Here is an 11,939-nt window from a genome sequence, read left to right as displayed (position 1 = left end):
CGCGGTTCTTCAGGTCCTGCTGGTTCCCACATCAGCTCCTCTCGTGGCGCCGGTGCATCAACAGTAACTCTAACGGCCAGTACAATATTGTGTAAAACAGCACAGGACGAAATAAAGTCCCACATCTTTTCAGGGCTGAACAGCAGCGTTTCCCCCGCTGGATCTGAAGCTGCTCTGCAGCAGCTGTGCGTCTTTGCACACTGTTAAAACTGCCTCCTCTCCGTGGCAGGACGGACCAGCGGAGTTATCCAAAGTTAATAATCCTTTATTAATCCCATAAGGCGGGATATTATTAGATACTATGTAAGGGCTTTTTTTATTATTATTATTATTATTATTATTATTTTACTTTTTAACCTGTACTGAATGTGTGCTGCTTCTGCTTTATGGCGTGTTTGAGGTTTGGTTTAAAATTATTTCCCTGGATGACACTTAATAAACTGTAAGTTGTCCACAAACCGCAGACAGACAGTACCCGATTCTAACAAAGCTAATTAATTAATAGTTAAGTTACACAGCTTGATGCGACGACTGACACCCTCGTGTTAATGCTAGCTAGCTACTTAATCACTCACCTCAACCTCGTAAATGTTTCATTGAAGCCTGTACTTTCCATTTCAGACTTCCACCTGTCACCACAGAAACATTTACAACTCGGTTTGAGTTGTTGCTTTGCTGTACTCTACTCTGGAGTGAACCAGCATGAACTATTCGTCCCAGTGAGGCAGGGCAGAGGGCTGAGAAAACCAGCTGTTATATCTGAGAAGGAGCAGCCTCTCAAACCTCTTGACAGAAAGGCAGTTCCTGCTTCCCAGCAGACACACTACGTTGTATTAACGTTGGTTCTTGGTTGGATATGGGTTGCAACGTTGGACAACCAAAAGCCAACGTTGATACAACATCTAAAGCTGACAGTTTAGCTGACAGTCAGTTAAACATAGAAATTTTAACGTCAATCTGACGTTGTCATTTAGTTGGTTTCAAGTTGCGTTGGCTGGTAACCAACATCCAACGTCTGCTCAACGTTGAGTGCTAACGTTACATTGACGTCAGGTATATTACCAAAGCCCAACGTTTTCTAAATATTATATTGACAACATCCAAACAATGTTAAATTCCAACGTCAACCCAACGTTGTCCTTTAGTTGGTTTAAGTTGTGTTGCCAAGTAAACAACATCCAATGTCTGGTCAACGTCAAAGGCTAACGTCAAATTGACGTTGAATACCGACATTCGGTTGTTGGGTGTACAACCAAATTCCAACGTCTTCTAAACGTTATATTGACAACATCCAAACAATGTTAAGTTCCAACATCAACCCAACGTTGTCCTTTAGTTGGTTTTAAGTTGTGATGGCAAATAACCAACATTCAATGTCTGCTCAACGTTGAGTGCTAACGTTACATTGACGTCAGGTATAGGGCTCAAAAGGATGACGTCAGCAGTGGCAAAAACCGCAATGCATTGTGGGCAATGCCGGCGGTGTGCGGTAACGTCGGTTTACGCCAGCTACAGGCAAGACGCTGCGCTCGTGTTGCTCTTTTAATTTTGTTTGGCGAGTTTCTACAAATACAAACATGGTGCAGTCGTGCTGTGTCATTAACTGCCACAGTCATTCTCACGATCGCTCCAGTAAAAAAAAGAACGAAGGGATGACATCTGTCTCATTCCCAACCTGGAAGCAGCGGCGGACCTTGGATATGTGAGCTAACAGAGACGCTGAATGGCCTGGAGAGCAGCTGTCAGACGACCAAACATCACATTCAACGCCACCACCGATACATGTTGGACTGTTTACGGCATTTTCAGATGGTGAGTTCTGTTATATTACTGTCGTGTTGCAGTGTTACTAGTGTTAGCTGGTTGCTAGCGTTAGCCACGGAGGGCAGTTAAAGCAAACACTGTCTCTTTCCTCCACTTCCTTAACGATTACTTTTGAATTTATATCATAATTGTCCTCACTCATAGGAGATTGACTTTGACAGTACATTGCAACTGACCTCATTTTAAAAGTCATAATGGGCATGTGTGTTTTTTTTTCAGGGAGACCTGCTGATGAAGTGAATGAAACTCATCCAGACTGCGCACCTGTCATTACATCTCGACACACGGAGGTGAAAGCTGCGGATTACCAAAGATTCCAACGGAGAAAAAGGAGGCAACTGCTGCACCTGCTGGTGTGTGAGGTGCTCCACAACAGAACAGCTCCACAACAGAACGACATTGTGGAGAATGAGCAGTGTCCGTTATAAACATATGAATGGTGAAATTAGGTCCATGGTGAGATGAACCGATTTTGTTTATCTGGATTATATGTGACCAACTCCTGTTTTTTTGTAAATAAAATTGACTGCCAACATTCTTCCTCTGCTTAATTCTAATATTTATCCTTAACATTTCATTCTGTCAGGACAGGTAAACCTCCCCAGCTGTTACTGCTCATATGGTGACAAAACCCAGCCTCTGCTCTAATAAGTTAATAATACTGCGGTGAAATTAAATATTATAGCTCAGTAGCTATTTATGAAACTTCCTTTTAATGGGAAATCCTCTGAGACTGAGCCATTTACCCATGCAATAATGTCAGACCATTCCTTGTTTCAAAGTCTTTTTTGTTTATTACCAACCTTGAGTAGTGCAACGACATTGTTAAAGTTACAGTTACAGTTCTAATAAGGTGCAAAAGTCTTTGTGCAAACAAATACTGCAACTAAGTAAAGTTAGATTGTGCATAAACAAATAACACTGCAAATAAAATGAAGGAAAACAATGTGCACCTTGCAGTCCACCGGAGTCCACACAACTAAGTCACAAAACTTTGCAGCTGTCACAAAGATTTGAGTCTGTCTGGCTGTAGTATTTCTGTGTCTTCTTCAAGACAAAATGCCGTCACTGAAGTCCAGACTGAAGTTTGTGCCCTGACAAGCCTGTAGCGCTGTGCTGTTGCGATGATTTTCTTTTTTTTTTCCTGCGACGCTTTGATGGACATTTCACTTCCAGGCAGCCTTTTCCGCAACAGGAACGGTAAGTGAGCCCAACCGGGTTCTGAACTGGGTCCAGCTTGTCTCGGTACGGTCCGTCGCCTTTCTGTTTCGGTCCATTTTTCCTCGTGTTTACTTCTGTCGGGTCATGTTTGGTCGTCTGACAGCTGCTCTCCAGGCCATTCATATCCGAGGTCCGCCGCTGCTTCCAGGTTGGGAATGAGACAGACGTCATCCCTTCGTTCTTTTTTTTACTGAAGCGATCGTGAGAATGACTGTGGCAGTTAATGACACAGCACGACTGCACCATGTTTGTATTTGTAGAAACTCGCCAAACAAAATTAAAAGAGCAACACGAGCGCAGCGTCTTGCCTGTAGCTGGCGTAAACCGACGTTACCGCACACCGCCGGCATTGCCCACAGTGCATTGCAAGATATCACATGTCCTTTCGAGCCCTATATTACCAAAGCCCAACATCTTCTAAATATTATATTGACAACATCCAAACAATGTTAAATTCCAACGTCAACCCAACGTTGTCCTTTAGTTGGTTTAAGTTGTGTTGCCAAGTAAACAACATCCAATGTCTGGTCAACGTCAAAGGCTAACGTCAAATTGACGTTGAATACCGACATTCGGTTGTTGGGTGTACAACCAAATTCCAACATCTTCTAAACGTTATATTGACAACATCCAAACAATGTTAAGTTCCAACATCAACCCAACGTTGTCCTTTAGTTGGTTTTAAGTTGTGATGGCAAATAACTAACATCCAACGTCTGGTCAACGTCAAAGGCTAACGTCAAATTAACATTGAATGCTGACGTTCAGTTGTTGGGTTTACAACCAAAGCCCAACGTCTTTTAAATGTTATATTGACAACATCCAAACAATGTTAAATTCTAACGTCAACCCGACATTCTCATTTAGTTGGTTTTAAGTTGTGTTGGCAAGTAACCAACATCCAACGTCTGGTCAACGTCAAAGGCTATTGTCAAATTGACGTAGAATGCTGACATTCAGCCGTAGGATATATAACCAAATTCCAACATCCTCTGAACATTACATAATGACAACGTCGAAATAACATTAAATTCTAACATCAAGTCAAGTCAAGTCAAATTTATTTCTATAGCACATTTACAGACAGCAACAGCTGAAACCAAAGTGCTTCACATAAAAACAGTGCATAAAGAGCTTGATAAAATATATATACAGAGGGTAATTAAATATGATAATAATAATGAAAAAGCCTAACTTATCTATGGGTTGGGCTGGTGGCTGGACACTTATTTAAAAGCAAATGAGAAGAGGTGGGTCTTGAGGAGGGATTTAAGGACCTCCAGGGTCTCGGCTGCTCTGATGTGAGGGGGGAGTGTGTTCTAGAGTTTGGGGGCTGCGACCGCAAAGGCTATGTCTCCCCTGGTCTTTTGCCTGGCCTTTGGCAACACTGAGCACCGTTGGTCAGCTGACTGTCGCTCTCTGAACGGGCTGTAGTAGCAAAGGAGTTCTTCATAGGGAGATATAACTGGACATCTTCAGCAAAGCAGTGGAAGTAGATGTTTGGTGCATAATTGTCCCACAGTAGAGCGCTTGTGTCTCAGGTGTGAGAACTGCAGGTCTGCTGTTTACCTGCTGTGATCATGTGACCTGATTCAACAAACTTTCCCTCATAATCTCTTTATCACATTCTATTCCACAATGCTATTAAATGTGGTTTTATCGTCTTATTGTCTTGAGGGAGACTCTGTGACTGGAGTGAGTAATTGTGTCCAAAGATCGTCCCAAAAAAAAAAAGGCAGCGACAGTCAGCCCTCCCCGGCTCTTTGGTGAATTAACGTCCGAAAGTGTCTGAAGCAGGTTCTGCTGGTTATAGGATGTAATTTAGGGAAAAAAAACTTACAACATCCTCATGCTATCCACTTTAAACGGTGAGAGAGGATCTCCATCACAGCAGAATATCACAGCTTCATGGCCGCGGTCACTTTGACAGTGCAGCTATTCTCAGATGGCCCCACATTACCCATCATGCCCAGCAGTGAAGAGAGCCAGAGTAAAATTTGCTGTTATGTTGGCCATTTTTACAAGTGATTATTTTCATACCAATGCTGATCTGTCACAGTCACCATGAGTGAAAAGTCTGAGACTTTCATCAGGTTGCAGAACTCATCTCTCAGAGGCTTACGATCTCTGTTGGTCAGTGTAGCCCAGTAGAGCTCAGCTTCATACTGTGTGTATATTTTATAAATGTGTTTTAATTTATTTTCGTTTATATTGTGGTTTTTAATTTTTTATTCATTTATTCTCAGACACTGTGAAGAAAAAAAGAAACTAATTGGTTGTTCACGATGTCTGTGAGACTTCATTCATTTCATTGGTTGCTATGTAGAAATACTGAAATCCTATTGGTTGGAGGGAAGCTAGTTCCCACCCCGTCTGGCAGCAGCGCAGTTGATCCAGACGAGCAGAGAGGAGACACACGGGAGGAGGCGAACTGAGAAAAATCATTACTTTAAGGACGAATGAAGAGCTGGAAAAGCTTTTAGCCATCCATGAACGCACTTGGAAGCGAGGAAGCATCCAGGAAGTGATGCTAAAACTCTCCGAAATTCTTGGTGAGTGATATTCTCAGCTCAGCTAATGAGCGCACGTGTCTGATCAAGCTAGCTGCTGCCCTGCTGATGGTGTGCTTTCAGCATGTGTGTTTTTTTCCTGTCATCTTGGTTCATCTGCTGAAACTACAGTTACTGCTAGGATACAGTTGATAGATAGATTTATTTAATTTTAAAAGACATTTTATTGTGGTTTGATTATATTTTGGGATCCCTGATGTGAGCTGTAATTCAGTTGTGTTTTGCAAAATCACCAGTGTAATTTTCTTGAGTATTGATTTGAATTAACTGGTTTGATTGTTTTGTGAAGAGATTTTGCCAATTTGTTTGTAAAATATGGGTTTATAATGTTTTTGTGTGCAAAAAAGTTGCAATAACTATAAAAAGTTAATTTGTTAGAGGTTGTGCTAGAAAAATATTCTAGTTCATGATTTGAAATACAAACAATGGATTTCATGATAAAAATGTGTAATCATAACTCATGGTTTAAAAGAAACTGAACCCATCATCCATTCATAGGTTAAAAAAGTATTCTATTTGAGTTGATGTATTGGTTCATAAAGACAAGTAAGTCTTGAAAGGAGTGAATAGAAATGATTGTTACTGTGTTCTTTACTAAGTAGCATGCAGAAATTTGAATAACACAAATGGCCATATGCTCTGTGACATCCTGTGTACAATAAGGTTTTTATTGTCGTGCAGGCTGGGTTTTCTTTTGTTCCCTTGGTTGATAACCACTGGTACGCTGAACCCCTGGATTGAACATGGATTCCTCCTTGACCAAAGAGTTGGCGAGCTGTCCCAGAACCAGAACCTGATCCTGATACCCCGGTGGAGGAACAACCCATTTCCTCACCTTTATCACTGCTGTGCCGGTAGGACCCTCGAACCGGTGACTTTCAAACCCCGACACAGACTAGACTTTGACTAACACCGTTGACCAACAAAACCAATACTACTGAACTGGATGGAGAGACAGTTGACAACACGACCCCAAGGAACTTGACTGAACTTTATTTAACTTCGCTGAACTCGATCTCAGGATCTCTTTTCCTGTCAAGGAACCAGGATTTGAACTTTTGAACTTGAGCACATTTGTGCAGCTTTTCCACCTTTGTGGTGATTATTGGTTGAAATTGTTTTGTTTTCATTGGAGTTGCCGGCTGATAAGTTTCCTTTAATATTATTATTTGATGGTTTTTGAATACAGTTTGTTGTGTAAAAACTTCATCTCCGACTCCAACTATTAATTGATATTTCATGGATCCTCCCGTATCTCCTGCCTCCTTGGAACCCGGAACATTGGCCCACTTGCCCGTTGGTCTCACGTGTACCTGACTAGCGGGTTACATCAGCATTAGAAAGAATTAATCCATGGCTGTCAATATATTAACAGTTGTTGAATTAGGTGTCCGCGGGCCACATGTAAAGTGTGGGCCTTGAGTTTGACACATGTTCCCTAAGACATCCCAGAAGGGCTGCCCAAAAAATCTCAAACAGGAGTAGAATTATTGGCAAAAATCAAAAATTGCCTATGTTGAGGCCAGGCACCCTAATAGGGTTATTTTTTTCCTTTACTCCCACCATAATGAAATTTAACATGGTGAAAGCAAATATGTATACAAACATTTTATGTATTACAATTTTTATTGACAAACAAATTTAAGTATGAAAATGAGGTGTAATCCTGGTCTAAAAATGAATAGAGGTCAATGGAAGGTCGAGTTTGGATGGCCAGTGGAACCGCCCAGTGAGTCGGATCCACACCAAAATTGTACGCGTTCTAAATTGGACCAGGGTACACCCCTCCAGTGAGTTCTACTGCAGTAAAGTGGAACAAATAAAACTAATGGGGGCAAGTGCTGAGTTGGTCTGTTGTGCTCTGGGTCATTTGTTTCATTGCTTTAGGATTTCACAGAAAAGTTATGCAGATGCTTGTGGAGATCCGAGACATGTTGAAGGAGCTGAAGGTCACTCAAGCACAGCCGCAGGACACAGCTCTTCCTGACAAGGCTACAACAGTTGAAGAACTTAAAAGTCTTGACGAGTCGCTGAACTTGGTGGAGGAAAGACAGAAACTGGTAGGTTTCATATCTGTTGTGAAGCCTTGCGCAGTGAGAATAATATAATAATGTATTCCTCTGAGCATTCCTCACTGATTGCATGTGCAATAAGGATGGGATTGATGTAGTTTTGTGTTGGTGTATTTTTTCCTTTCTTTCTTTTTTTTTTTTTTTTTTTTTAAGTACTGAAGATAAGCACCGAATTCATAAATAGTGTTTGGTCATAGGTGGACTGATATCATTCGGTTGGTGCCAACAAAGCACCGCGATTCGGTGCCCAATCCTACTGGCAATGTTTAGACTACAACATAATGCATTTTCTCATGTGTACTGTTTGAATCATCTTGTAACACAGTCATGGGGATATACTGAACACTCACCTTGTTTAACACCGATTTTCTCCAATTTCAGATTCAACACTTGGCAATGGTAGACAGAGGAACGAGTATGGAAACCAATGTCAAATAGGTCATGGACGAGTAAGTTTAAGCGATGCATGTGTAGCAAGCCGTTAGTTCAGCTGTACACTTCCTGTAGAATCAGACCATAGGCCCCGCATACACAAGCTGTAGCCACCAGGCACTCGCCACCCCACCACAGTTACTTGTGCACATGTGAAAATTGTGAAGATAAGGTAAATCAAGCCTTGCACAGATTTGGCAACCAGATACATTTTAAGAATCCATGATTTGCCCTGGAACGCTGGATAATTGCTAAGTTAATGTATGATTGTATCCTTATTCCCACAGGTTGATGACGCAAGAAGTCCAGGCGGAGTTCAACTTATGTGGACCGGGACCTATAAAGAAGCTAGCTTTATATAATGCTGTTTGATATGCACAGTTTATAGCCATTATTTGCACTGTTTAAAGAATTCTAAAGAGTAAATTTGTGACCTACATTTTTGTGTGCTCAAGTTTTTTTTTTTTTTCCTTGACTTAAAGGTATAATAGACAGTGTTTTAACCAATGAATGGCGTGATGCGAGTCTCAACTATTGGTCCTCTAACATGTCAATCATGCTGGAGAAATGCTTGCGTAACGCCGTCAAGCGTGCTCATAGGAGCAGCAGAGCCGGTAGGATGGTCTGGCGCATGCACGTTTTTCAAAAAGCGAGTAACAGATATTTGGCTTCGACTTTTTCGAGAAAATCGTCCGTTATACCTTTAAGTGTCTGTTCAGTGTTGGAGGTTAATGCTATCCCGACATTGGATTTTGACGTCAACCCATCATTCAAAAAGCCTACATTCAAAATCCAGTGTCTATTTAATGTTGAAAGTTGACTTCAAGCCTATGTTAGGTTTTAACGTAAATCCAACTTTCATATTTGCATCATAATACAATGATAATCCAACATTGGAAGGCCAACAAATATTCAATGTCTATTTAACGTTAGAAGTTGACGTCAAGGCTACGTAAGGATTTAACATAAATCTAACTTTCATTTTCGCATCATAATCCAATGGTAATCCAACGTTGGAGTACAACATTGTTCCAACGTTACATCAACGTCAAGTGCCTGCTGGGTAGGGGTGAGAACCAACCCTCTGAGACTAAACAGCCACTCTACAGGCGCGCTTGATGGGGTTGGAGCATTGTACTTCAAGAAAACCTTTATATTTGAAAATCTATGCAGAATCTGACCTGAGATAGTCCATCACCTCCTTTTCTGCAGAGTGTGGCTCCTCTTGGCCTGTCTCGAAGGAGAACAAGTCTGCCTCACCTTCACTGGCAGGTGTGTTGGGGACACTGGCAGGGCGCCGTGCTGCAGCAGGACCAGCATAGAGCGACATTCTGCTGTCAGCAGCTGCTCTACTCGCTTCTTCCTACCTTCATCTCTCAGCCACCGCAGTTTAAACTTAGGACAACTGACAGCTGCGAGAAGGGCATCATTGTTGTCCAGCAGACTGGAAAAACGACTTTGGATGGCCTGAAAACAATAATGTGATGTTTTGAATTATTTTGTTTATTTGTTTTAATCTTTTGCACTGTTAATATGCTTCTACTATTTTTTTCTGTCAGCTACTGACAAACCTACACACCAGGGTGTTCAATGTTCATGAATAGTGCTGTGTGTGTGTGTGTGTGTGAGAGAGAGAGAGAGAGAGAGAGAGAGAGACTTACCTGCACTATGACATCTGGAAGGCCTGCAGTCATCTTGGAGAGGGTGTCTTTCAGAGCCAGCGTCTTCTGCATCAGCACTTAAAGTGTGGGTAGCAAAGTCCCACAGGGACAGTCTCCTTGTCATGTGTCCGGTGCTGCAGTCAGAGGCTTCATGGCCGTGCAGTACTCATGCAAGAACTGGTATTCTTTCTCGTTGAAGCACGAGGCTCCCACAGTGGCGCACAGAGTATTAAGCTCATTTATGGGGATTTCTAATATTCTTTTTATGGCATCATTAAAGGAATTCCACCTTGTAGATGACGGTACGAGGAGTTTTCTTGTGTGGACTTCCTCCACTTTTTCTGCAACAAGGGGTGACCGGCTTGCTTTGCTTTACTGCTCCAAACAGCAGTGCATTTAGCTGTGCTGCTCCTGTACGCAGCTTTGCTCTCTGCGTGGGATGCCAGGTATTTGTCCGCCTCATTTGTAGTGATGACGTTCATGGTATGTGAAGCACATCTGTAGTGTGGGGGGAGTGTCACCTGGGCATCAGTGTCATTCTCAGCTGAGAGGATTTCATTCATATCTGAAAAGGTGACGTCATCATCAGTAGGGGCCCCCTCCTCTTCCCCCGTCTCATCATCGGACTCTACAGGCTGATAGACTCTGAAAGCCTTAACGAAGTTGGACCCATTATCGGTTACTGTGGCCACAGGTTAATTTGTAAGTCCATATGATGCATGAATGTTTTCAAGCTCTGCACCAATAACATCATATGTGTGCCTACCACGGATACTCCGACATGCCAATGCGGCCTTATTGCGCTGTAATGTTTTTCTGCTAATCCAGTGGCACGTTACCCCATATAACTCTTATGTGCGGTCCAAATATCTGCTGTGGTCGAAACGGAATCAACCTCGTTTAGCGCAGCTTTGATGTTTTTCTCCATGTTGGCATACTCTGTCTCGAGGTATGATGAGAAAGACACTCTGTGGGGCAGCTCAGCATTGTTGCTAGTAGTGATCTTTTCTATTATTGCACGGAAAGAGGGTGAGTCAACAGTACTCAACGGACGCATTTCCTCTGTAATGCTACGTTCACACCGAAAGCGTCGCGGGCGTCGTCGACGCTTGCGACGCCTCGAAGCTGACGCTTGTGACGGTTCAAGCACGACGCTGACACCAAGTGGTCACAAAGCTCACGACGCTTGCGACGCTCTTGACGCGAGTCAGTTTGTTGGCGCGCGGGAGGCTGTGACTTCTGTTTCCAGCAATGGCGGATCGCATCAGGAGAGTGGCTTGGCTTTATTTGTTAAATAAAGCCAGACAGCGTCGTCGGCGGGCACATTGGCGTCGTCTCTGGGTTCATCTCTGGCCCGCATCGGTGCTCGGATCACTCTCCAGGACACCAACTACAGACGCTCAATTCCTCCTGAAGAGCGCCTGTCCATCTGTCTCCGGTTAGTCAGTGACATTGTATTATGATATTATCTTACAAAATGCACTTTTTATCACTATAAGCACATATAGTGCTGGATAAATTAGCATACAGACTTGGGAGACAACAGGGTCAGCCTATTCCTACGTTTTCTTTTACTTAACGTTATTTATATAAAGTGCAAATATGCTAAGCTGGTGTAGATTTGTTCATATGTAGCCCGCTGTAATGTATGCTAAACTTATTAGCAGCACTAAACGTGTTCTGAACAGGCGTCATTACAGAGAGCTAATGTGACAACTATGACACCTAGTGACAGGTGACAGACACGCAGTATGGACTAAATTATTTGTGACAATATCTACAGATGGAGTTATTTATGTTTTATGCTCCCCACGTGCTATGCATGTTACTAAATTTACAGTAAAAAAAACACAATGTCTGCTAGTTAAATGTAATTTGCAATAGGTTTTATTTTATTCCATAGACAAGAAAAAAATATTTTCCATTTTATGAGAAAAGTAATATGATTATGTGGTCAAAAATATGCAATTTATTATTGCTTGCAGGTTTCTGGCCACTGGGGACTCCTACAGGACCATCGCCAGCAGCTTCAGGGTGGGCATTTCAACTGTCTCCCAGATAATCCCACAGGTGGTGACAGTCATCTGGGAGAGCCTGGTGGAGGAGTTTATGCCTGTTCCTGGAGCAGAGGAGTGGAGGTCCATTGCGGAGGAGTTTGA

Source organism: Salarias fasciatus (assembly GCF_902148845.1).
Source record: "Salarias fasciatus chromosome 7 unlocalized genomic scaffold, fSalaFa1.1 super_scaffold_4, whole genome shotgun sequence".
NCBI classification, from domain to species: Eukaryota; Metazoa; Chordata; class Actinopteri; order Blenniiformes; family Blenniidae; genus Salarias; species Salarias fasciatus.
The sequence above is the reverse complement of the archived record's forward strand: the minus strand, read 5'-3'. Positions refer to the sequence as shown.